Source organism: Buteo buteo, chromosome Z (assembly GCF_964188355.1).
Source record: "Buteo buteo chromosome Z, bButBut1.hap1.1, whole genome shotgun sequence".
NCBI lineage: Eukaryota > Metazoa > Chordata > Aves > Accipitriformes > Accipitridae > Buteo > Buteo buteo.
In genome coordinates, this window is record NC_134204.1 from 73,279,565 (window position 1) to 73,304,385 (window position 24,821).

Genomic DNA, 24,821 nt, shown 5'->3' on the forward strand with positions numbered 1-24,821 from the left:
CATCTGATCTACATCTACCCTCTTTCAGTTTAAGGACATTACTCCTTGTCCTATCGCTACATGCCCTTGTAAAAAGTCCCTCTGCCTTTCTTGTAAGCCCCCTTTAGGTACTGGAAGGCTGCTATAAGGTGTCCCCGGAGCTTTCTCTGCTCCAGGCTAAACAACCCAAACTCTCTCAGCCTGTCCTCACATGCGAGGTGCTCCAGCCCTCTGATCACTTTCGTAGCCCTGCTCTCGACTTGCTCCAACAGGTCCATGTCCTTCCTATGCTGGGGACCACAGAGCTGAATGCAGTACTCCAGGTGGGGTCTCACAAGAGCAGAGTAGAGGGGCAGAATCACCTCCTTGACCTATTGATCTACTTCTTTTGATGCAGCCCAGGATACTGTCAGCTTTCTGGGCTGCAAGCAGACATTGCTGGGTCATGGTGAGCTTCCTATCAACCAACACCCACAAGTCCTTCTCCTCAGGGCTGCTCTCAATCCACTCATCACCCAGCCTGTATTGTGTTATTCATTCATCTTAACTGACGCTAGGATGACTGGGTGTCGTGGTTTAACCCCAGCCAGCAACTAAGCACCATGCAGCCGCTCACTCACTGCCCCCCCGCCCAGTGGGATGGGGGAGAAAATCAGGAAAAGAAGCAAAACCCGTGGGTTGAGATAAGAACAGTTTAATAGAACAGAAAGCAAAAGCTAATAATGATAATGATAACACTAATAAAATGACAACAGCAATAATAAAAGGATTGGAATGTACAAATGATGCACAGTGCAATTGCTCACCACCTGCTGATCGACACCCAGTTAGTCCCCGAGTGGCGATTCCCCGCCCCCACGCCCCAGTTCCTATACTAGATGGGACGTCCCATGGTATGGAATACACCGTTGGCCGGTTCGGGTCAGGTGCCCTGGCTGTGTCCCCTCCCAGCTTCTCATGCCCCTCCAGCCTTCTTGCTGGCTGGGCATGAGAAGCTGAAAAATCCTTGACTAAACACTACTGAGCAACAACTGAAAACATCAGTGTTATCAACATTCTTCTCATACTGAACTCAAAACATAGCACTGTACCAGCTACTAGGAAGACAATTAACTATATCCCCAGTGAAACTAGGACACTGGGTTTATAAAAGAAAGAAGGAAAAAAACAAACAAAGAAAGAAAGAATCCAGTAGTGTTTCCTTTAGAAGCGACACGGTGTGACAAGATCCCTGTCTCAAGTCAAGTAAGCCAGCTCAGAAATTAGAGGAGTGGTTGTGACTGTTCTCTTTTTTTCAGAGCTGGGTAAAATACCTGGGTTATGACTCCGGGGAGGGAGGAACAAGAAAGAGTAGGAGAATCTGTGAGTTTAATTTATGTGTTGTCCAAACACAATGACGGAAAGTGCTGAGGGTGTACACAAACAATAGAGAGTTGAGAACTAAAGAAGCTACTCAAATATGCTTGTTTGGCTGACCTGCTTTAGGAGAGTCAGTGGCCTCTGAGTGTTCCCCAGGTGCTAAATAAGGCAACATTATTGCTGTTAGTGCTGGTCAACACACCATCCTTGTTACCCGTAGGGAGGGCAGGCTTCTTCCTCGCTGAATAAATACATGCATCATATGCAACGAAGTCTGTTCTTATATTCTGCCAGATCACGTGTGCCACAAACAGCACTGATGCAGAATAGGAGCATTGATAGCATAGAAAATTGTGCTGTAAAGCATAGCTGCAGGTATATGCTTTCTCAAAGAAGGGCTATCTTCAAAGTTAGGCCAGACTACTGATGGCCTTTCTTCAGTAGTTTTGAAAATTTCAAAGGATGGTTGATCCACAGCCTTTCTGCACAACCTATTGCAGTTCTGAACCACTCTTATTGTGAACCACTCTTACTTTTCATCATACCCATCTAGAATGCCTTTGCTTCTTCCACAAAGCAAGAATTACCTCAGAAACAGATTAATCCAAGTCCCAATCAATATATCTTCTCCTTGCATATAAAAGGAATATGCTTTTCTGACATATAATTTGCAGTAAGTCCACATTTTTTTTAAGCTTTCAAAATGAAGTCTGAACATAATTTTTCTACGTAATATAAATTCTAACAATTATTCCATAAGCTGGCCATGTTATCTTTAATGTTAAAACCTCAATGTTAACTTATTGCATCTGATTTGTTTTGTTTTGTTTTGTTTTGTTTTTAAACCACTGGTCCTTGAAAATAAGATATAGAAATATGTAAAACTACAACCATAGTAAAACAGTCTCTTGTTCTTTTTATTGAAATTACAGTGCTTTGATAGCAATTTTGTATAGCTGATGTTGTTTGAAAGGCATGCAAGGTTTACTAGTATTGGTATTCTGTTACACTTATAGATAATCAACTGCTAAAGCATAGTTATAAACAGTTTGTTATTTTCAAGATTGCTTCAAAAAATATAAGTTTCTAAGTCTGCAGCCAAAAAAATATAGTTATTTGGATGGTTATGTCAGCTATAACACTTCAATGGAAAAATTATCTTTCAGCAGAAGAAGAATAAAGATATTCACGAAAGATTTCACAGTATGAAAAACTTCTTTTGGGGATAATAAGAAATATGTTTTTAGCAATCTCGCTGAAGACACATTTGTGTTAATTGTGACAGTATGATCTAAAGCACACAGAAAATAGATGCCTATTATGTACAAATTCAGCAAAATAAATGTGTTATATGCTGCCACCTTATGGTAGCACAAGAGACATGAGTCTTGATGTAGTAGTACACTGTACGGGAAAAATTAACAGAAAAATAGGCAATATCTTTCCTGTCAATAAGTTTGTATGAAGTCAAATAAATTTTATTAGTAATAAGAGTTTAACTGGGAAAATTTAGTTATAATTTTTTAAAATTTCACTGAAAATTATTGTAATTTCTTTTGAAAGCATTGCACTAAGTCTCTTCATACTAAGGATGATGGTATTTAATTGGTAATGTGTGAAAAGACATACTTACTGGACATCGAGGTATTCCTGGCAGATTTGCATAATTAGCTAGTGAAGTAGTATCTTTGGTATAGTATTTCGAACGTGTTGGCATTCTGTCCTTTTTTCTGGGCAGAAGCATAATCATGTTTATTATAGCCAATTAATACCAGGATATATCTATTTTTATAAATATTTCCAAAAGTAACTTCATAAGCAGTGAAAGAATACATTTCTTTCACAAAATGAATATTTAAAGTGCGTCTATGTTGCTGTAGGATAGCTTGACTGTCGGACCTACATGTATTCAGGAAACACTTAGAAGAAAAATCCGTGCAAGACTGTTAAACCTGAAGGGACTGGGAGAGAATATCAGGCTAATGTAATCACAGAGATATGTTTGCCTCGTCCTTATACTCTTGCCTATGCACCTGTCTGTGGCCCCAGTAAGGTGGATCTTTGCTCTGATCATGTTCAACCATTCCCGTGTTCACTGGCAGAAAAGCAGTTAACAATTATCTCCATTCTTAATATGAATGAATATTTCAAATCTGATCCCAGACTAATGTGTTGAAAGAACAATGGGTGTGTATTTTTTTTTTTGCTATATATGATCAAATCTTTGTATTTACTGGAAAGTAATCTCAAGCATTTAGCAACAGTTTCAAGTTTATTTACAGCACAAGGACAAACAGAATCTCTTTTGATGCAAAAATGTTCTTCTGCTAAGTAATTTTCTGTTTGTTTATTTTTGTACTTTCAGCTACATAAAATACAAAGCAAAAGTGCTCAGTTGATGAAAATGTCAGACTGAAAACATAAAAGTTTATGTTTAAATGAATCTGAATCTGTGTTCTAGACCCCAGCTGGAAATGGATTTCAAATTGACAAGCATAACAGCTAAACATATGTGCACTGCTTTGAAATGGCAAACTTCAGTTGGTCTCAACAACCTCTAAACTCTTAAAGATAATAGGCTTGATAAAAACAGAGATTCCAAATTGTGCAGAGCTTTATACTGTAAGTTGTCATATAGCAATTTTAAAATCAATTCGGTATTGAACAGTAAGCCAATGTAATTCTCTCAGAACTCAAGTCTCATACTGAGACCTCCTTGTGCATGCTAAATATCAGCATCTGTATTTTGTATGCTTAGGAAGAAATTGCATTTAGAGGAAATATTCAGAAATTCATGCAGCAATCCAATTCTGTATGCTAAGATACTGAGACAACATATGGTATCATATGCAGTAATGGCATTTTGTGAGCTGCAGCTTAGTAAACTAAATCTGGTCTTGAAGTTCCAATGTCATATTCTTGACTCTGTTACTTATCTAGTGTGTCATGTTAAAGTACTAGTTCCTGGTTGAAAAGTCCAACTCATTATTGCTGGTTTCTCTGTATATTTTTGTCCTTCAGGAGAAAAAAAAAAAAAAGTAAAGGAATGAAAACTTACCAGTATTTGCTAAACACAGTCCAAACTCCATGCAGTGGGTGAGTCCCAGCATCCTTATTTCTGCTTAGTAGTGTCTTATTTTCTAAAGAGTCATCCCAACATTTGATGAACTTCCTTGTGTCCTAGATGCTAGAGGAAGGGAAGGTTTGGGGAACTAGGTATATACAATTCCTTTCAAAATAATTGTGTCACTTCATCTAAAGCAGTATTTCCTATTTAAAGAGTCCAACTCTTATTTCATTGGATTCTTAGTATATCTTTGCCCTCCAACCATAGAAGAGAACTTATTACCCATAACAAAAGGCTTGTATTTTCTTAAAATTAAATACCAAGCTCAAAAAACTATTTATAGTTTCCATTAGAGCTGCTGCCTCCTGAGCTTTAATAGAAGCTTTATATTTTAAGCAATATAGATGTTCAGCTTATAACTTAGATCCCAATTTTAAAGTAGATGAGGTAAACTGAGAAAAACATTGGCTAATGCTAGCCTGCTGACCAAAACAAAGACAAACTAAGAAAAATATGTAAAATTGCATTACTAAATGTGTTACTTGACTGAGACAATTTCTGTAATTTACCACCACTTTTCTTCAATTCATTGTAGCTGTATTTTGACATATTTCTTTGGCTCCGTTCAGGATGCTCAGCTTCAACTAACTGAAGGTAGAATATACTGTTCCACTGAAAAGCATCTCAGCCTCAGATAAATGAGTCTTTGTAATAAGGACACATACTGGTGAAATCCTAAAAAAACCACAAACAAACAAACAAACAAAAAAAAACCAAAAACCAAACCCAAAACCAAACCACCGACTTCATTGCACTACTGAATAAGCATTTGGTCCTTTTTGGGCTTCCATTTCCCTCTTGCTGTTTAGACTAAACCTGCTATTATAGTTTCCCCACCAAATTGTGAAACCACCTTCATTTACTTTTTGGAGACAAAGCACTACTTGAAACTTTCTGTTATTCAGAAAAATGGATACTATTTTTTGATCAAATTTCTTTGTGCTTGAATCTTAATTTATTTTTTCCAGTCTTCTTAAGCACTACCAAATGACACTAGAAAAGCTGAAACATCTGTCCTTATAAAGTACTTTAGCAACATTCAGTGTGATGCTGAGTTCTTATATGCTTCTTTTTTTTCAAGCTGTTAATAATAAGTTGAGAACTTATGTATCACACTTCAGAATGACTGCAGCAATTCTCCTATTATGTTTCAGAAGACATATGCATGTTTTTAGATGACATATAGTGCAGCAAAGACAGAGTATTCTGCAGTGTTCTTTCTAGTCTTAGGCTAGACAATTCAAGTAACAATCAAAAGTAGCAAACTTGCATAGACATTTAAAGACAGTGTTAGTTCCTTTTTTTAATCAGTTACTATCAGTGAATTGTTTGGACTCCTCTCTTCAGTTTTGCTCACTCTTCACTGAAAATCTCATCATTGATAGTTTTGTTTAAATCCCCTTTGAGTAAGTGAAGGTGAAGGGTTTCATTTATTTCTTTAAACTACTCATATTATACTAGACTATAGATAATCAGTTTGGCATAAAGCAACTTTTATATATTCTAATCATATTGAAGTTTTTGTGGCAGTTGTGGAGGAGGAAGGGGGAAGGAGGACATTTTTGCATGAGCACCTGTTTATTTTAGCCATTTCCTTAAATGCTAGCTTTTAAATGAAGCTAAAGTTGAACTGAAGGAATTAAAATGATCACATTGTCTTTGTTTTAAATTACAAAGGTATATAAACTGTATGACTTGAGGATGATAAAGTATTTGATAGAAGCACTTAAAAGCAGAGGATAAAAATATTATTTAAGTTAAAGTTTTAGTGGTTATAGTATGGTACTCAATGATACTAGAAGAAAATGCTTATCACAGAATTGAAATGACAGTGTGCAGTCTAATGTAAGACAGAAGATCATTTGACATAGACAAAGGGAACAAGCTCTTCCTTTTTCAAAGAGCTAATATAGCTGAATAATTTCTCAGTAATGGGGTTGATTATACCCAAAAATATGATGAAAGAATGTATTTAGACAGCATATATAAGCAAAGGGAGACAGAGCATGTTTTTCTATGATGCCTGCGACAATCAGACACTCCAAACTAAATACCTGATGACAGCTTCAGCTGTGTGGACAAACCTCAGCTACTCATTTGTGAGTTACCAGTATGATCCCAAGTAGCTTAATGATTTGATGTGCTCGAATTCCAGTAGCAGTTCCAACAGTATTATAATACCACCATCCTCCCTGACCACAGAAATGCATCTATCCTGCTAAACCAGAAGATACAGAAATGGTGGTTGCTGAGTTGTTTGGCTGGGTTTTTTTCCATGAATGATCAGCAGAAGTTACCTTTAATAATGGCAGTCAGTAGCTCAGTGAGCAAGGCACTCCTGTTTAGGAAAAGATATTCAATTCCCAGCTGTACAGACGAGGAACACAAGATTGAAATTTGATTTCCTGTTTTCTGGAGGAGTGCAGCACAGCAGCATATACAGGATATCACCTGAGAAAGAACAAAGGGGGTTAGAAAAAGGAAGAGAGACAGACCTCAAAAATATTCAGAAGAAAATGTACAATAAACAGGAGGTACAACTAAGCCAGAATCTTGTAGTATCTGGTGTAAAAAAGTACACATCACAGATGAGCAATTGAGCAGTACCACAATCTGGGTCAACAGCAAATAAAAATAATGCATTTAAGCATAGTTATATATATTTCTTGTTGGTTCTTAGGGTGCATAAGTTGAATTTTGTAGCCAGTATGATCGAAGGTAGTAGAAGAATCTGAAGAATGTTAGTATTAGCTCATTTTCGAAAGGCACCAACAAAGGGTGAAGCTAGTGTTAAATGAGAAGATTTCTGGTAACTCAGCTTTTGTGAGACACTTCACCACATTTTTATATTATTTTACTTCTAAAAAAATTTATTGGTTACAGTGATTGCTAAGGATGCCAATCAGCAATTTCTTGAGGAAAAGGATTACAGTACTTCTTTAAGTTAGCCTGTCCACATAAAGCAAAGTCTTAATGTCTGTTATGAAAAGAAATAACATGTCATTGTTGATGTTTTCTGTAGGTGTGGGTCGTGCTCTCCAATTGCTGATCTGAAGGTCTAGCAATGCACAGACCTCTGTCAACTAACCCACTTGAAATAGAGTGTTGGTGATTACCCCTGGAATAAGTCTTTCACCTCATGAACCAATTCGTTTTGCTTAAATCAAAGTCCTTTAATCAGTCTTGACATCTAGAGTAAGTTTATTTTGAAAAAGAAAAACAAACAAACAAACAAAAGTTGCTTTGTTCTATTCCTATTAAATTCAATGCAAAAACTTACATCCTTTTTGTTTATAAACAGAGTTAAACTAATGACAAATGCTTTAAACTTTTTACTTGGGTTTCCTATTTACTATTAAAATCCATGCAGTTCGTTAAAACCTATGGGTTACATCAAATTTCAGGCTCTGGTAAGCATGTGTTATGATGGACTGCAAAATGTGTTTAGAGATAGAGTTTAAATAATAGTCAAAAACCCTAAGATATTAAGGATCCTGAGACATACAGAAAGATGGTGAGGTTAACTACATGCCCTTCTATGATTTTTTTTCATAGTGTCTTTGATGGTTGATGTTACCTCAAGACATTGTTTCCACCAGAGGTAATGACTTATGGCAAAGACTTATGCTATGTTAATGGAGTTGCAGAGGCTGATGATCATTCTGTCATTGAATAAATATCTGTCATCCCTGTCTCTGTCACGCCACTTGGTAAAACAAGACTGTATAACATCATTATTCTGATCCAAGGACAAGAATATTTTTAATTCATTTTGTTCTTGTTCTTTACACCTGGATATGACAACAAAAATGAATGCCAGTAACATACTTAAGGAATGTCTCTGACAAATAAGACTTGAAATACCACATGGAATTTGTATACATTTTAGCTTCTCTGTTAACCTGGATGAACAGGTGTAAAAATAACCTGGTAAAGCAAGTTTCACTCTCAGCTATTTACTGGATATTAAATCATTTCACGCCAATATTCATAATACATTATACCTCTGTTCTGCTACTCTTAAAAATGTTTCCCAGGAGATCAAAGGGGTTACATAAAGGCACATAAGGAATTCATGTGATGGCTACTAAAATGATTATTTTGTCATTCCCCTATCCCTACATTTCAGGCTGCAATTAATCAACATGCATGCATTAACCGATATGAAAACTTAAGAGTTGTAAACTTAAAGAAAATGGAAAAAGGAATACTAGATATTCAACTGACACTTAGTAAAAAATGGGCTCTGTCTGCAAAGACAAACGTTAAAAGTCTGCTCTAGGATTTGTAGATATTTTATACTCACAGACCAGACTGTGGTAGGAAGCTATCTGCATAATGGAAGAAGTGAAATGTTGGAACAACAGAGATCCTGTTTCACCACTTAGTGCAAAGACAGTACAAAAGAGTTGGATGGAGCCAAGTGAATACCCCAGACCTGTAGACAGGAACTCAAATGCCATGCAGATGTTAACTTTATAATTGAAACTTTCCCCAATTTCTTTGAAATTTTCTGATAAACCTCAAGGCTAGAAAGCATTATTTAATTAACAATGCTAAGACGGATTTTATTGGCATAATAGTTAGGGACTTAAGAATAAAATTTTGGGGTTTTTTTTACTGTGAACATCACTATTACTTTAATATTTTTAAATGCTGCCTGATATCATTTGCTCCTACATCTTTTACTTCCTGTCCTCACCTCACAATGGTCATGAATCACAACACCCTCCCCTTTCATTTCATGAAAATCTTATTAATGACAATTAATGAGAAAGGATTTTGTGAATACTGGAAACTGAATATTCTATTTAAATTTCTACCTTGCTTGCAAGGTCCTCTTTTTCTTTTCCTTCCAGCCATTTCCCTTACCACTAATAAAAGTTACTGAGAGTTTTATGATTAAAGCAGATTAGTTATAGTAGCTGTAAATTCTTTGCAAATGCATAAGAAAGTACATATTAAATTTAAAGTTGATGGTTATTATTTTTTGTTGTGCGTATGCTACTTTCATCCCATGATACTTTGCAGAGTGACTATACTAATAAATATTACCTGGCATTACAGAAGGGCTTTCCAGGGAAATTATTTATGACCTTTGGTTATACCACCAGCCCACATCTATTGGGTACTGCTGATTCATTCTCTCTGATTCTTTCTCTCTTCCCTTCTCTCTCTCTCTAACAGTCATGTCCTGTCATAGGAAGAGTATTGTTGTCCATGGCATTTCTTTCAGATCCATAATTTAGGAATGGACAAGCAGCAATATATAAAGATTGGGAAGGAGGGAGATTTTGTGTATCTCTAGCAGATTTTTAATGGAAATTGAGTCAAGTTCATTTGTCTTCCTGGTAGTTTATAAGATTCTGTTGTTCCATTTCAGTATTGGATTACAGTAGCCATTGGATGCAATTCCCACATCTTGCTCCAGCCCACACATTCAGTCTTGAGGCCTGTGCTTTCTTTCAGCCTAAGCATACAATTTATCTAGCAATTTATATGAAACAGAAAAATGTGTTTTATGGCATCCATTTCTCTGTGTGGAGGACCTGACAATCAAGGATTCTCTTGTTAGATGTAAACTAAAGTTCTGTTTTGCGGTAAGAAAAGCTACAATTCTGAGTTATGGTATTTAGAAGACACCTCTCTTCTTTGTAAACCTGTGAGCCACAGCACTGTATTAGTGGCAAGTACTATGAGGTATTCAATTGGTGGCAAATAAAAGATTTCAGTTTATTGAAATTACAAGGTTTTAATTACAAGGTTTTTAAAAAATTAACATTGAAAAGTTTTTTTTTTACTTCTCAAAATTTTGTGAATCCCTAATCTTGAAATTAAAATATTTGTGGCAACAGCTCCACCAATGATTTATCCTTGTCATTCATTGACACCAGAGTTTTTGATGCAACTGGATTCAGTAAAAGCAGATTCAAAAAGTACTTCAGATTTTTCTGTCTAGTGTGCCAAATTGGAAGAGCCTAACTCACCTCCTTTTTGTATGTAATTGTAAATCAGGGAAAATTCTAAAAGTTGATGCACTCACCTTTGGGTAGGAAGTAGTATGAGAAAGTACGTCTGAAAAGTAGGTATTTTCAACAGGATTTGTATCTCTGCTCAGGGAGATAGATGACAAAAACTTCAGCTATAAAGTTTGATCAACAGAATTGTACCAGTCCTAGAACAGTATGCATCCAAAGTTCTTAAAATCCACTGGTTGTGGTGTTCATTTTTCCCTGTGCACATGCTTGGAGGTGTTTGTCTGTTACAGACGGCCTCTATTCACTTCTTTATGTGGTGTACTTGGTAAAACCACTGTATTCTCTAAGCATGACTTGCCTTGCTGTGAAGTAGTAGCTTTTCTTTGTTGATTTAACACTGCTCATAAAAAAAGGTTAAGCACAAGTAAAACACAATTTTATTTAATTATTTGCAATACTAATTTCCTACACAAGCTTAGAAAATCACTTAGAAAATACTATATATCTTAGCAAATATATTAGTAGTATGGTGTTGCTTTAGCACAGTGATGAAACCTATTGTAAACAAGAGGTCAAGCCTTACCCTTATGTTTGATTACTGGAGCGTATATGTTCAGTGATTGTTTTCCTTGGGGAGTCATAAAAATAGTGGTACTGCCAAGCGGGTTACATGAGTGAAGCCATTAAGTTAAATATATTAATGTAGAGGTTTATTGGATCAGAATTGTTTCCTGTTACCCAGATTTCTAAGTGTCTAAGGAAACTGTGTAGGGAGAAGGCTGTGGAAGTCCAAGTTGTATCTTATTTCTCTTGAATTTTAGGAAAAGCTTTACTATTTCAGTTAGGCTAATATTATTAGCTAGAACTTTTACATAGAAGGACTAACAAGTTTCTATCTTGACCCTTGTAGTAGATTTTGATTATGTTAAAATTGCTCCACTATGTGTTTTTAAAAGAACAGGATGAAATACTGTATTTTTTCCAGCACACCTTTTTCTTAATATTTTTTCATATATTGGCTCTCCCTATTCTATTTCTAGTATAATGTAATAGTTTGTTTCATTATTGATACTAAGAAATATACCTGATTGAGGTACTAAGGATTTGAAACATGGTGGTATGACTGTCATACAAAATTGTATTTAAACATTTCAAAAATAATTGTTAAAATATCATGAAAAAAACATTGAAAACCATATATTTTTTACTCTCATTTTTCAGGCAGGAGTAGCTGCATATACTGTACAAGGTTAGTCTGCTTTATTAGGGTATTTAATGTGAAGTTTAAGTTATTGACATACATTTTATGTGATTTTATAATGTGTTTATGAACCTTTGAATTGATTGTTTGGGTCATTTTGATGACTAACCAAATTAGTAGACCAATGTGACTTTTAATGAATCCAGACTAATGGAGCAGGTGTTATCTTTCATATTAGTGAACAATAACCACATGCCATTTGAATGTAAATTCATATAAATTACATCACAATATGCAAATATGTTTTGTCATTACTGATGCAGGTCTGTGAAACCAAACAGTACAGCAAATACTAACATTTTGCCTTTAAGTGTTCAAAAACATAAAATAAATGAGGCATGGCTATTGATTTTCTTTGGCCTCCATTATTTGCACAGGAACTATTAAGAAGGCTTTTCTATCTTCCTTTCATGCCTCATTTTCTCATACTATCTAATGAAGAGCTTCACTTAAACTATAATGTGCTACTGTCATGAAAGTACATTTTTATGGCACTAAAAAGCTATAGTTGTGCATTATGGGCTTTTTACTGCTGTTTTTATTGCTGTGTTGCATTGTATAGAAGAATAAAATTTTGTAGTGCGGGAGTTACTTGTTTAATTAATTTTTACTTTTAAATTATATTTTGTCCACTTTAAAAGCAACGTAGAATCCTGACTTCAAAAAGCAGACTGTCAGCAATAGCTCTGGATTTCAGCTTGTCAAGCTTAAGACTGACTATCAGTAAATTAGAACTGTGGAACCGTTTTTTGCTTTTGTAGGTGTTACTAAAGTTTCAATACATGGCTTTTTGGACTACAAACGAAAATGTTCTTCCTGCTCTAGTGATGCTTGATTTTGGCGCTACTTACTTGAAATTCAGGTATTCTGGTAGATGAAAACTAATTTAGTGGTGAAAGTCTTGTGGTAAGGAAAATAAAGGAAAATAAAATACTTTAATCAAAAAATCTGAAAATTAGTTTAGGGTGTTTAGCAACTATGTGCACGCTCTAAAATTTTTGGTCAAAACTTACATGATATAACATTCTCACTGTAGGATGTGATAGTGCTTAACCTTTGCAGACTATTTTGAGGTAGTCTACAGACTAAACTCTTGCTGCAGGCTCTGTAATTTATTGTGCTCCTTAAGTACTTATCTAAAATGCACTTCAGTGCTGGATTCTTAAGTTTGTTACTGGTCACTTGTAGGTTTTCACTAGAATTTGCAGAATTTATTCTGAAAGACTCAAGCTTTTGATGCAGTATAGGACATTTATCTAGAAGAAAATTCTATAAACTGATCAAAAATGAGAATGAGATGTATTTGAAATTACAAATGAAATCTCTTTCCTCTATTTTTTTTTTCTTCTTCGGAGCACAAGTATTGTGTTCTCATGTACTATATCAGTAAATCTTCTATGTAAAGTAAAAAACCAAAACCTGGACTATTTGGTTACAAAGGAGAATGTCTAGGCAGCTCAGCAAAGCTTTAATTCTGAACCTGAGCCTTGGGATTTGCTGGCACTTATCTCTTATGGGCATCATAAAATCCCTGTCTGTGCACCTTGCTCAGAAGATGAGGAATAAATCTTTGGTGCTTCTCAGCCTTACCTGGAGAAATGTGATTTGACTTGGATAAAGCTAGTTTTTAAGCATGCAGATTTTAGGCTGCTGAACTCAGAGCAGAAATCAGGGTCTCAGAAATCCAAGTGGGTTAGTTATCCAGGTTCCTGAACTGAGGAATTCTCAAATGCCTTCAAGGTAAAAAAAAACAAAAAAGAAAAAAGAAAAAAAAAGTATGAGTCACTTAGTCAATAATACCAATGAAATATTGTCATGCATAAACTTTCTAAGTTAAAGCAATGTGAGGTTGAGGTTAGCACACATTCATTTTCCCAGCTTTTCTTTCTAATAATCACATGTTTTACTTGCAAGGCCATTACTGAATTTTGCTAGGTCTATCTAATATATGTGCATATATATCACAGCCACATTTTTGGAGAATAAATTCAAAGTTTTTGTTGCCACAGAAGACCTTCTAAACTCTCCTTGTACAAAGCAAGTTTTATGCATGTTCATACATAATATAAACTTAAACTTCGATTTTAGTCTCACAGGTTCTGTTGCTGCTGAAGCTATATTTAATTTCTGCAATAGATTTTTATTACTAAGAAACACGAAATGGGTAGATGCAAGTGTCCATGATCCTGCGGTAGACTTCATTATAGCCAGGTCATTCCTGACAGATTTGTGTCCAAGTTGCTAAATTTATTCAAGATAGAAGTCTTTTGCATCCACAATATATTCTTTACTTAACTGCCCAAAGTGTTTGTTTCTGCAAGTTGTATCAACATTTCTTGTCTGGCTTGCAGTAGAACTTGAAAACATTTAATTATTGACTTCTTAATGTCAAGTTATGTACTACCTCATTCATCTCTCCTGTAAAACAAACTGATTTACTTATCACAGCCCTTATATGTAGATCACATTTTCTAAACCTTTCATGATTCTTGTTTCTCTCTTGGATTCTCCCCATCTTGTGTATATTTTCTTGAGAGTTTAGCATTTATTAATTAATATCAGCTCTCAGCGTGTAAAAATATTGGTAACAAAAATATGGCAAACATAAATATTAATAATTGCATAGAAGTATTTATATTTAAGATATAATATAAATATAGCATGAAGGTAATATACAGAAATATCTGCAGCTCTGTTTATTAAAGGAAATTTAAGCAAATGAAGAACACTATGGAACCGAGCTGGAGATGAAAACTTGCAAAAGTATTAATATAAGAAAGACCTACACTAAGAATATAGCCTGACTGAATGAGTGTTTAATGCATAGCAAGTTGAAGCTAGAACTGTAAAACTGTGAAGTAACCTGTATGTTGGTATTTACTAGTAAGATTAATGCATCATTGAAAACAGTGGCTCCTATGTAACAGACAAAGAAATAATCACTAGGCTACTGGTTGACGTGCCTGGACAAAAATTTCATCTTTGGTAAGAAAAATATCAAAGATGAAAAGTTTTGTTATCATTAGTGAGATACTTTTAAAAAGTTCTAGTGACAAGAATGTTTTAAACTGTGGATTAAAATTACTCAAGTTTTTTCTTAAGAAGATTATCTTTAAATAATATTTTAGATTGGAAACACAAATTTTCAACACCTTAAAATGTAAGAATAAGGAAGAATCTAATTATGTTTCCCCTTTGTAAATAAGAACTAGGTATGGAAGAAAAGAAATAACATGCTATGTGCTTTGCACAGGCATCCAGGGAACAGGTTTATATGTAGTAGGAAAAGGTTTATTCTCTATCTGATGGTGAGCATGATGGGATCTCCTAGACAAGGCAAACTGTGTTTACTTCTACATGTGATACCTCTGTGTTGTCTGAAATTTGGTGTTGAGCAGGGTCTATGCTGTAAATGATTCTGCATGAGTTTATATAGGTATATATGTTAGGAAAATAGAGTTTACTCTGCTGGGATTATCTGATACTGATAAAATGCCAGCTACACTGTATATTGATCAATATACTGTTATTCTGACCAGGTTTTAAATTTAAAATCAAAATGTTCCTAAATTGACTTATTAGTGATACACTTAGTACTAGTCATTTGTTCTACACATTATTAAACACTATTACTACATATACAGAACTTATATCCTAGGGTAGCTATGTGTACAGTGTCACAGAGCTGATGCGCTGTAGTCTGGGTTCTCCTCAGTCATGGAGGTCAAGGTGATCAGAAACACTAGCCCAGATGAACCTGGAAGGTCCCAGAAGTTTTTTCTTTACTCAAAGAATTGGTAGGAGTGTTTATTTATTATTGAATAACTATGTTGATGTGCCATTAGCAAGTTGCCAGTAGGCTGGAAACAAGCACAACACACCCTGTGGAGACATAAGGGGTTGAAATTACCAGGATAATGAACTTTTCATTCATGGAGTTCAAGCAGCAGTATGTGAAGATATGTATTTGGTGGTGAACTTCTCCCTTTTGAAGCTTTCATTAAAGTTATCTTGTCATTAATAGGAAATAATAATATTAACATTAAAAAAAAATTAAGATAATTTTCTACTAACCAGTTACATTTCTGCTTATGCTTTGATAGTGGAGAGCCAGAAATCTCAAAATTATACATTCCCTACTCTTTAGTCACCAACAGTTCAAATATAAATGTATGCTGATATTTGTCTCCAGTATACAATTCTGCTTTTCCTTCCAGATATGATATTGTTTAGTTGATAAGATGAGAGAAAGCCAATACTGGAATAAAGGTGAAGGTCTTCAGTGGAAAGAAGAAAAAATGTTATGTTCAGGCTAGTGTCTTTGATAGAGTCCCGAAGAAGAAACCTGACATGTAAGAAGATAAGGGGGATACAGAAGGATAAAGAAGCATAATCCTGAGCACTCCCAGTAGATGAAGGTTGGATTTTGAGCTTGACTAACATGATAGGAGAGTACAAAGTGTTAGAGTCAAGAAAGGAACTGATAAATAGAAGTACATGGTTGGACATTAAGATAGACTTGGGCACAATTCAGAGTAGTAGTGGCGGGCGTTAAAATAATCCACGCTTGAAAGGCAGTTTTTAGTTACTGTAGTACCTGATGTAACAGATCAATGTAGTATTCTCAATACTGTAACTATTATAATTAAAATAATTAGGGATCTAAGATGACAGCTTTATCTGAAATCATTTTTAAACTTTTTAGTTAAATGTGACTAATTTATGATATCTCTTTGTACATGAAATGTAAGCACAACCACTACCCTGACTGCAGCAACTAATATAAAGAGTCCACTCAGAAAACCATTGTTGCACAGCTTAAACTGGTTGAAGTCTAAAGGTTGAAGACTTCCCTGAGGAAGAGCTTTTACAAAAATGTTCTGGTATATTTCAGAGTTGTTGTGAGATATGTCAGAAGAGCAAACACGAAAAATACAAACCGTAAATGTGACGTAAGCTATTTTGTGCAGTGAACTATTTGACAGTATGAACTGTGAATGAGTAGAAATTTCTGTATCTTTTGTATCTATCTTTTTCCCAGGGACAGAACAATACCTACTCATGACTGCCTCCAGTGAGCACCCCGCACTTCACCATGTCAGAGACTCAAAGAATTTTGCAGCATTTGCACTTTCCCTTAGCATATTCTGAAGATGTTCTTCAGATAAAAATAATGCACTTGTTTAGTAAATGAGGAATGTAGATGGGAGGTAGCCCCATCATGAGGAGTAAGGAGAGGGTCTGAAATTTTAAAAGGGCTGTGATAAGCCCTGTTTTAACATTTCATGCACTCATTTGCAAAGACAGAACACATGTAAAATACAAGTGCATTTTTTTCCTCTAACACTGATCAAACTAGAAAGGGCAGATTTAACATGGCTGCTTGCAGTTTTGGGATTACTAAGAACAATTCTAGGTGTAGTTTTTCTTCTCCCAGTCTCCCCAACCCAGTGCCAGCAACAGTAAAAATTTATAGTTGAGTTTAATACCACTTTTGTTGAGTGTGCAAACTCCATAATGTAACTTATTTTGTTAGATCTTTTACTTAATAAAAGACTTCAATTGAACAGGTTCACACGGTATCTGTCTGCCTGCCACACCAATATCTTGTTGAGTTCCTGATGCAATTTTTCAGGTTCTTCATTTCTTTCTTTATATTGGAAATCACTTAGTTTTATCCAAGAGGTCTTTTCAAAATGCCTTTCAAAAGCACTTTATCAACAGATAGTCTATTGCCTTGCAGATGTGAGTTCAAAGAAGCATCCTTATGGTATAAGAATATAATCTATTAGAGTGATAAAGGTTTCAAGGAGAAGCAATCTTAATCCAAAGAAATCATTTTTTATTAAATGTATCCAGCTGTCTAAAGATCCCTAGCATGTGTCCCATTCAAACACTATCAAGCTCTATTTTTTCAGAGATACCTTTACTGCTCTTGTTTTACACTGTCCAGAAACAGAAATCCCAACAACTAATGCATTAATCCCATGCACAAATTTCTTGAAGCTTTCTTGTTTCTAACAAGATTATTGTCATATCAAATAGCAACTGGCTTTTTAGAATAAGAAATCACAGGTAAAGAGCCACTGTATTTCTGAATTGAGAAATAATAAGAATACAGTTGCTCGTAATGAGTAAAATACTGATTTACTGCTTATAGGAAATCTTGCTTGTTTAACTGTTTTCAAATGTTAGGTTGGATCCTTCACTTGTATTCAAACAAATCATGGTTTATGATACCCAGCACCTGCAAGCCAACTGATTCGTCTATTAAACATTCAGGGGTTGCCTACATGTGGTCAATTTAATAAAAGTCAGTTTTCAAGCCCACTGCCCTTAGGATCTTTATTGCATCTGTTCAAGTCATAGTTGATTCAGCATTTCTGTTGCAGGTAGAAACAACAACTTGTCTTTTCAGCTCAAATGTATAGCTGTGCACAGCATCCTTTTAGAAAGTGTGCCATCTATGTTTAATGTAATCTGCGTGTTCTTTTCTGTTAGGTGAAAGAATGCTCCATTTAATGCATACAGTTTGACAAATCAATTAAGACATTTATTTTCAGATGTTGGTAACACTGGAGATGTCAGGCTGCAGATACCTGCAGGTCTGTTAACTGGGTAATAGTTTCATAGTAGATCTGCTGGTGATAGATGCTGTTTCTGCAGGTGCCATCTGATTTTATCTATGGCACACAATTAAAATCAACCCTCAATGTTCTTTGATTACAGTGAGAAAGTACTTTTGTGTATAAATACTCCCTTTGAAATTAATAGATGCTGTTTAGTGAGTGAGATAACAGATTGCCTCTCAACATTTCTAGTTGTGATATGATGTACTTGTATCACAGCATAAAAAATAAAATCCTCAAAATTTCAAATTTTGGCCTCTAATTGAAATCTTATCTTGTCCTCAGTCATTTTGTCACATTGGTCAATGGTAAGATATTTCTGACTTCTCAGCTGGGAAGGCACCTAAATTACTTAGCAAAAATGTGTTTTTCAGCATGAGAACTTCTTTATTTTCTCAGACCAAACATTAAGCTCAGCAGTAGTCTCTTTCCAGTATTGCTAAGGGAAAGTGAGGATGCACGTATAAAGTGAGCAACCTCCTGGTAAACCCTCCTTGATTCCAGGACTGACAGTTTAGACACCTGAGCTGAATGTCGCCAGTATGTTTAATAATTGCAGTTTTAATAGTCGTAAGCAGAGTCCGAAGAATATGGTGTCTGTGTTTGGTCCTTGTTCATAAGCAGTTATCTTAGTTCTTAACCAGTCATGTCTTTACATCTTTATGGAAAAATCTGAAATTTGATTTGCTATTGAGGATCTGTCCTGCTATGTTTTTTTCTCAGAAAAGAAAAGAAAAAAATTCTTAAGATACCAAGAACTCTATTCTATCTCATGAATGAAATCTGAGCTATACTACTACACATATTTCTGGAACGATTCATTACAGGTCCTTTTAAGTAATTGCAGTCTATACTACTACTACTACCATCTCTCAACTCTACTGTATTTTTATGGCTCTGAGTTCTTTTTTTTTTGCTTTTATTTAATTACTTTCTGATCATACCATGGGTCTTCTCTCAGTCTGCTAAATTCCAGTCACATATTAGGAAAGGAGTTGGATCTTTTTCTATTTGCAAGACTTGTAGCAAGTGTATCCAGGAACAAGTTAGTATTAATTGGCCTCAGACACATGTAAACTGGAAATTAGATATCTAATATGATAAAAGCACGGATCTGGAACAGTGTTTCCATTGGTCCCATTTGTCTGGAGACATCTAAGTTAATATTTAGATAGACCGTGTAAGGTGGTTGCCAAGACATGAGGACTGGAGGAAATTCTCTCTGTTACTATGTCTGTTAGTCCCCTACAAAAATATTACACCAGATAGTTTGTATCTGTGGATAGGTGTTTACAGTGAAAGAGCTGGGAGAGGTTTCTACGCTGAAGTTTTCTTTAGAGAGAACAGATTTTGAGAAAACATCTCAAATTCCAATGTTTGTGAAAGAGATTGTAGAAAAATAGCCAAAACCAAATAATATAGAAGAAGTGTTATTCACAGTCACAAAGTTACTGAAATAGGAAGCTGTTGAACTATATATCACATTAATAAACCAGCAGTAGAGTAATAAATCATACTGAGCACTGGACTATATTAGATCTATTGTTCATATAGTCATAAAGTATACAGAAAAGGAAGATGTCTTTTAACAGTCTAAGTTTGATTATACAAATGGCATAAACTAGGGGAAACAGTGTTATAATTGTCAAGTAAAATGTATTTGGAGAAACATCTATTCTTCTGCATAAGCAGTCATGATTTCTGAATTAGACACTACTCAAAGCAAAGGCTTCTCACACATTAGCTCTGAATATTAGCAATCAATGCTTTCATTTTTCTTGTTTCATATTCCATTGTTTCTACTACAATTTGACTGCCTCACTTCTGAGGCTTCACTCCATGTTGCATTTTCAGTAGTAAAACATTTAGAGAACAGTATCAAAAATCTACTTTTAATAGGAATATGACTTTGTGAAAATGCTGGGAGTCTTCAGGATGGGGTGTGTTGGGGGAGAGCAGGGGGAGTTTCTGTTTTCTTTTTAGTGGCAAATACACACTGAAAGTATGACATACATGTTGCACAAACTGAACTACTGTGTCTTGTGTATCCTTGCTATACCATGCTTCCAGGATATATCTCAATTTTTTGAACTATTCTTTACTTTGTATAGCCCTTTTTGCTTAGATATTGGCCCAAGATCAGGGAACATAGGAAGACAAGTTCTCCTACAGTCTTGACTAGGATTATGCTCAGTAAAGAACTATAACTCAGTCTCTATTTTCTCTGTTTCTTCCCCTTTCCCAGTGAGACAATAATTTATGATTGATCCTACTCCAATACCAACAAATGTGGAATGAAGACAGAACTAAGCTTAATTCTTCTTGTCCCTGATTGTTCAATGTGAAAGAATACAGCATGATAAGTAGACATTTATGTTTGGTATATCAAGTTTAAATCTTTTATCATAAATAGCCCTGTATACATAGTCCAGAAATTCAGTTGTTGAATCTTTTGAGGTGTGTAAATATTTCAGGAAGAAATATCAAATATCTTGCCTGCTTTGTTCCCAAGTCCTTAAAAACAAGTACAAGAGTTTCAATGCATCCAGTTTGTGTTCATTTGTGTTCTGACTCTGAGGCTGACAAATGCATTTTTTTCCCATTCCAAAGTTTTAAAATATAATTCTATTAACTAAAAAATAAACAATATATTTTTTCTTAGCTGAAGGTTCCAGATGACTTTCAGGACTAAAACAAGTTGAAGCCCTAAGTTGGTACTTCAGACAATCATTGGTTAGATATGCCAGGAAATAGAAAGCAGCCAAATGTTTAGGGAACAGTCAGTTTCAGTCCTGTCAGAAAATGTGATTTCATTACAGAGATTTATACAGGAAAACTAGAGAAGCTCAGAAAATAGGCTGCACATCTCACAAGACAGGATTGAAATATTTAGTATTTCCATTCAGGAGCCTGGACACTCTTTCGACTTAATCCTGAGTTTACAAAGAAAATGTGAAATGTCTTAAATAACAGTAAAGCATTTAGCATCAAAGTCCCAGATGATTCTCAGTAATTAATAATTTAAAAAAAAAAAAAATTGTCATAACATAAATGGATGTCTTTCTTGCTCTATCCTTTTCTTTCATCTCCTCTCAAATAGATGAGTTATATTGCCTTAAACTCAAAGAGGAAGTCCATTACCACTCTCCCAGTGGTAATTCAGACTGAAAGTACTCTTGCACACATTCTTCTTGAAATTCTTTGTTCCTGGCCAAGTGCTGCTCTCACCTTTGATGTGTCTGGATTAAAAATGAAGTCTTTGAAGGCGTCTTACTGTAATTTGCACAGAATTAAGGTGATATAAAATTAAATTAGTAGTCTTAAGTTCACCAATAAGTTCTCTGGGATATTTCAAGAACAAATCAATATGAATTTATCCTACTTCTCTTCTGAGGACTAGAATAGATCCAAGATTATGGACGTTGCCTCCAATAGTAGGCAGCCTGTCACCTGCACCAAATAGAGAATATACCTCTGCTGAACTCTACCTGCTCCTGAGATTTCTGTAAAGCATACAAGATCTGGGGGATATATTATTTTCTATTTTTTTATATATGTAGGTAGTTAATATATGCCTCTTGGGGTCACCTTGATTGCCTCTTCATGTCCATTAATAGCTGAATTTAGCCTATGCTCCTTGGCTTTTGTTAAGAATTCTACAAAATATTTCACAAGTCCAGTGGGTATTCTTATAGCCTTCCTCAATAATACTCTGTGTGTATATAATGTGGGTTAATATTAGAGTACCACTTCGCAGTGCACATCACATAACATATTTCTTCATAATACATTAGCAGAAACAGTGCATTCTGAAAATAAGGTAGTTCATTGAACACTGTGGGTACAGTCTAGTGTTCCTTATTTATAACTGCAATAGAACATTCTCCAAAACTAGTCATGAAACAACACAGAATTCATTCTCTTAGCCTTCATACCTTCTAAGTAGATATTACTGAAAACAGCTACACTCGGAAAACATCAGATTATTCATTGACCTTTCAAATACCATTCATTATAATAAGGAAGAAATGGCTATTTTCTGGCTTTAAAAATAGTTTGCAGGAAAAGCTTTTCTGTCACACATATTTGAACTGCAGCAAATTTTAACTGAGTCATTGTATCCAGGTACAGAAGCAGTAATATCTAAAAATGGATGAATATCCAAAACATTTCATGTACTGAATTGCAAGATTTTGAGTGTTGCCTCTTTCCTCCTTTATGTTTGAAATTGCTTTAAATTAGAGATAGCAGTAACATAAAAGAAAAGCATATGAGACTATTCATTCCTGAGGAGTAATTCAAACCAAATAAATTGGGGTTAAGTTGCCCTTATAAATTTCTACAAACTACATGGAATTTCTAAGATGCTAGCTCTCAATTTATTTTTAAAATTAAATATATCATAGAATATGTTTTTCAATACTTAGCTGAATCAATCCTTGGTCTGAATTCAGTCCTGACCTTGCACATAAATTGGGATGTTGGTCAAGAGACCTTCTCAGGTCCTTTCCAACCAGCTATTCTGTGACTCTATGATTCTTCACAGAAAAATTCAAACAGCCTGATACCATTGGTCCAGTTCTCAACGTCATTCACAATCCTATGGCTTTAAACAGCTGCAAGGCAACTGAATGTGAGAAGCAGAGAGTCCTCTCATATAAGGAGTCATCATGACGGGGAGCCTAAGACAGAAAGTAGAGAGATAGATTTATTATTAGTTGTAGAAAGAAACTTCGGAAACGTATAGGTGAGTTTTGTGATGCCTAAGTCATACCTCCTTTTTTTCAGCAAGTCTATGATTTAGAAGTGGACAGGTAAGAATGCACGTGGAGAAAAATGTAGCATTACTTATCCTGTGTTTATTCACTTTACTCCATGTCTAGATCTCGGTTTGAACAGTGTTCCTGGGGTTATGCAAAAAGACTTTTTCAAAACAAAGAAACCTTTCTCCCTGACTTTTCTAGCATCTCAAAATGAATGTAATCCTAACTAATCTAAGCCTGCCTAGTTAATGTGGTAAACCAATGGCAGATTACTCCAGGAAAAAACATATCAGCTGAGATCTTCTTAAATGACTTGTCAGTTTGGCATTAGTTTTTGCTTACCTATTTTAATTTTGTACATCCTAGTGTTTCTCAAAACCAGACTGGTAGAAGTTGTTTCAGGTGGGGAATCCAAAATGGTCATTTTCTTTTAAAAGAAATATCTTGAAAATAAGTCATTATTTTCATGCCAAACCATGACCTAGTAGAAACTATGGAAGTTTATTTTAATTTCCTGAACTAAATAGATGGAGCATCAGTTTATCTCTTCTTCCTTTTAACTTTAAGAGTGATACTACAACTGATTACATAACCAGAAGGAAGAGGATTTTTAGTGAAGAAGCACTATGGGGTGGATTTCAACTCTCCAATGTTATGTTTCCTATTAACGAAAAAAAAAAAAAAAAAAGGGTGGGGGCATGTTTTTATTTTTTTCTAATCAATGCATGAGTGTTATAACACTTTTTAAGCTCTTCCCCAGGTAATAAAAGCCTGCAATAACAGCAAGTAGACTTCGGAAAATAACTGATACATAAAAGACTCCATTTATCCCCACAATCCATATCAATTCATGTCAGGGTTTACCTTCTGCCATCTAAGACTACAATAGTCCTAAAGCTTCCACTATTATTTACTAAAGTTCATAAATGGAGGGAAAACTGAGGAGACATGTTATGTAACTTTAACTGTCTACACTGTGCTGTTTTTCTTTTTTATGAGTGCTTAAGGTCAGTCTAAGGTGTACTATGTACTCAATCTTGAAATGTAAAAATAACGAAAGCAGAACATGATCTATCATATTGATCTACTGAAAGATTTCTGACCCAGTTATTCAACTTATTCTATCTAAATTGCTTTATTTTATTTTATTTTATTTGCTTGGTTGGTTGGTTTTTTATCAGGTTGATACGAAGATAAACAGTCTGGAGGAGGGAAGTAGTAGAAGACTATCATCACAAGTGTGAGCAATGAGCAATTTCAACCTGGCAAGTTTCTATTCTTTTTTTTTTTTCTTCACTGATGACAGTCTTTGCCATCAGTGGTCTCATTTATGTTTGTAGTAACATCTCATCTGCTGTTGTATTTTATTCTTGATGTGATATTTCTGTGTTAAATGTCATAAACTTTGCCTTCTATGCTAACAAAACATGCATACTCAATATCTCATTATCGCTTTGAGATGCAGTTCTGCAATGGATCCAAGTATTTTCAGTCCTCAGTCAATGCAGTTAGCACAGAAAATTATTTTCTAATCCTTTAAGTATGTGCACAATACTCCCGAATTTTGCCCATTCTTGTCAGGACTAGATTTTGCAGTGTCAAAAATTTTGTGAGCTGAAAGGTCTGCTTTTAAAATGTTATTTTCTGCTTTATTCTTTTTTTTTTTTAATCTAGAAAAACACATTTATGAGTTTTAAAAATACTGTTCTAGAGGTTCAAATTCTA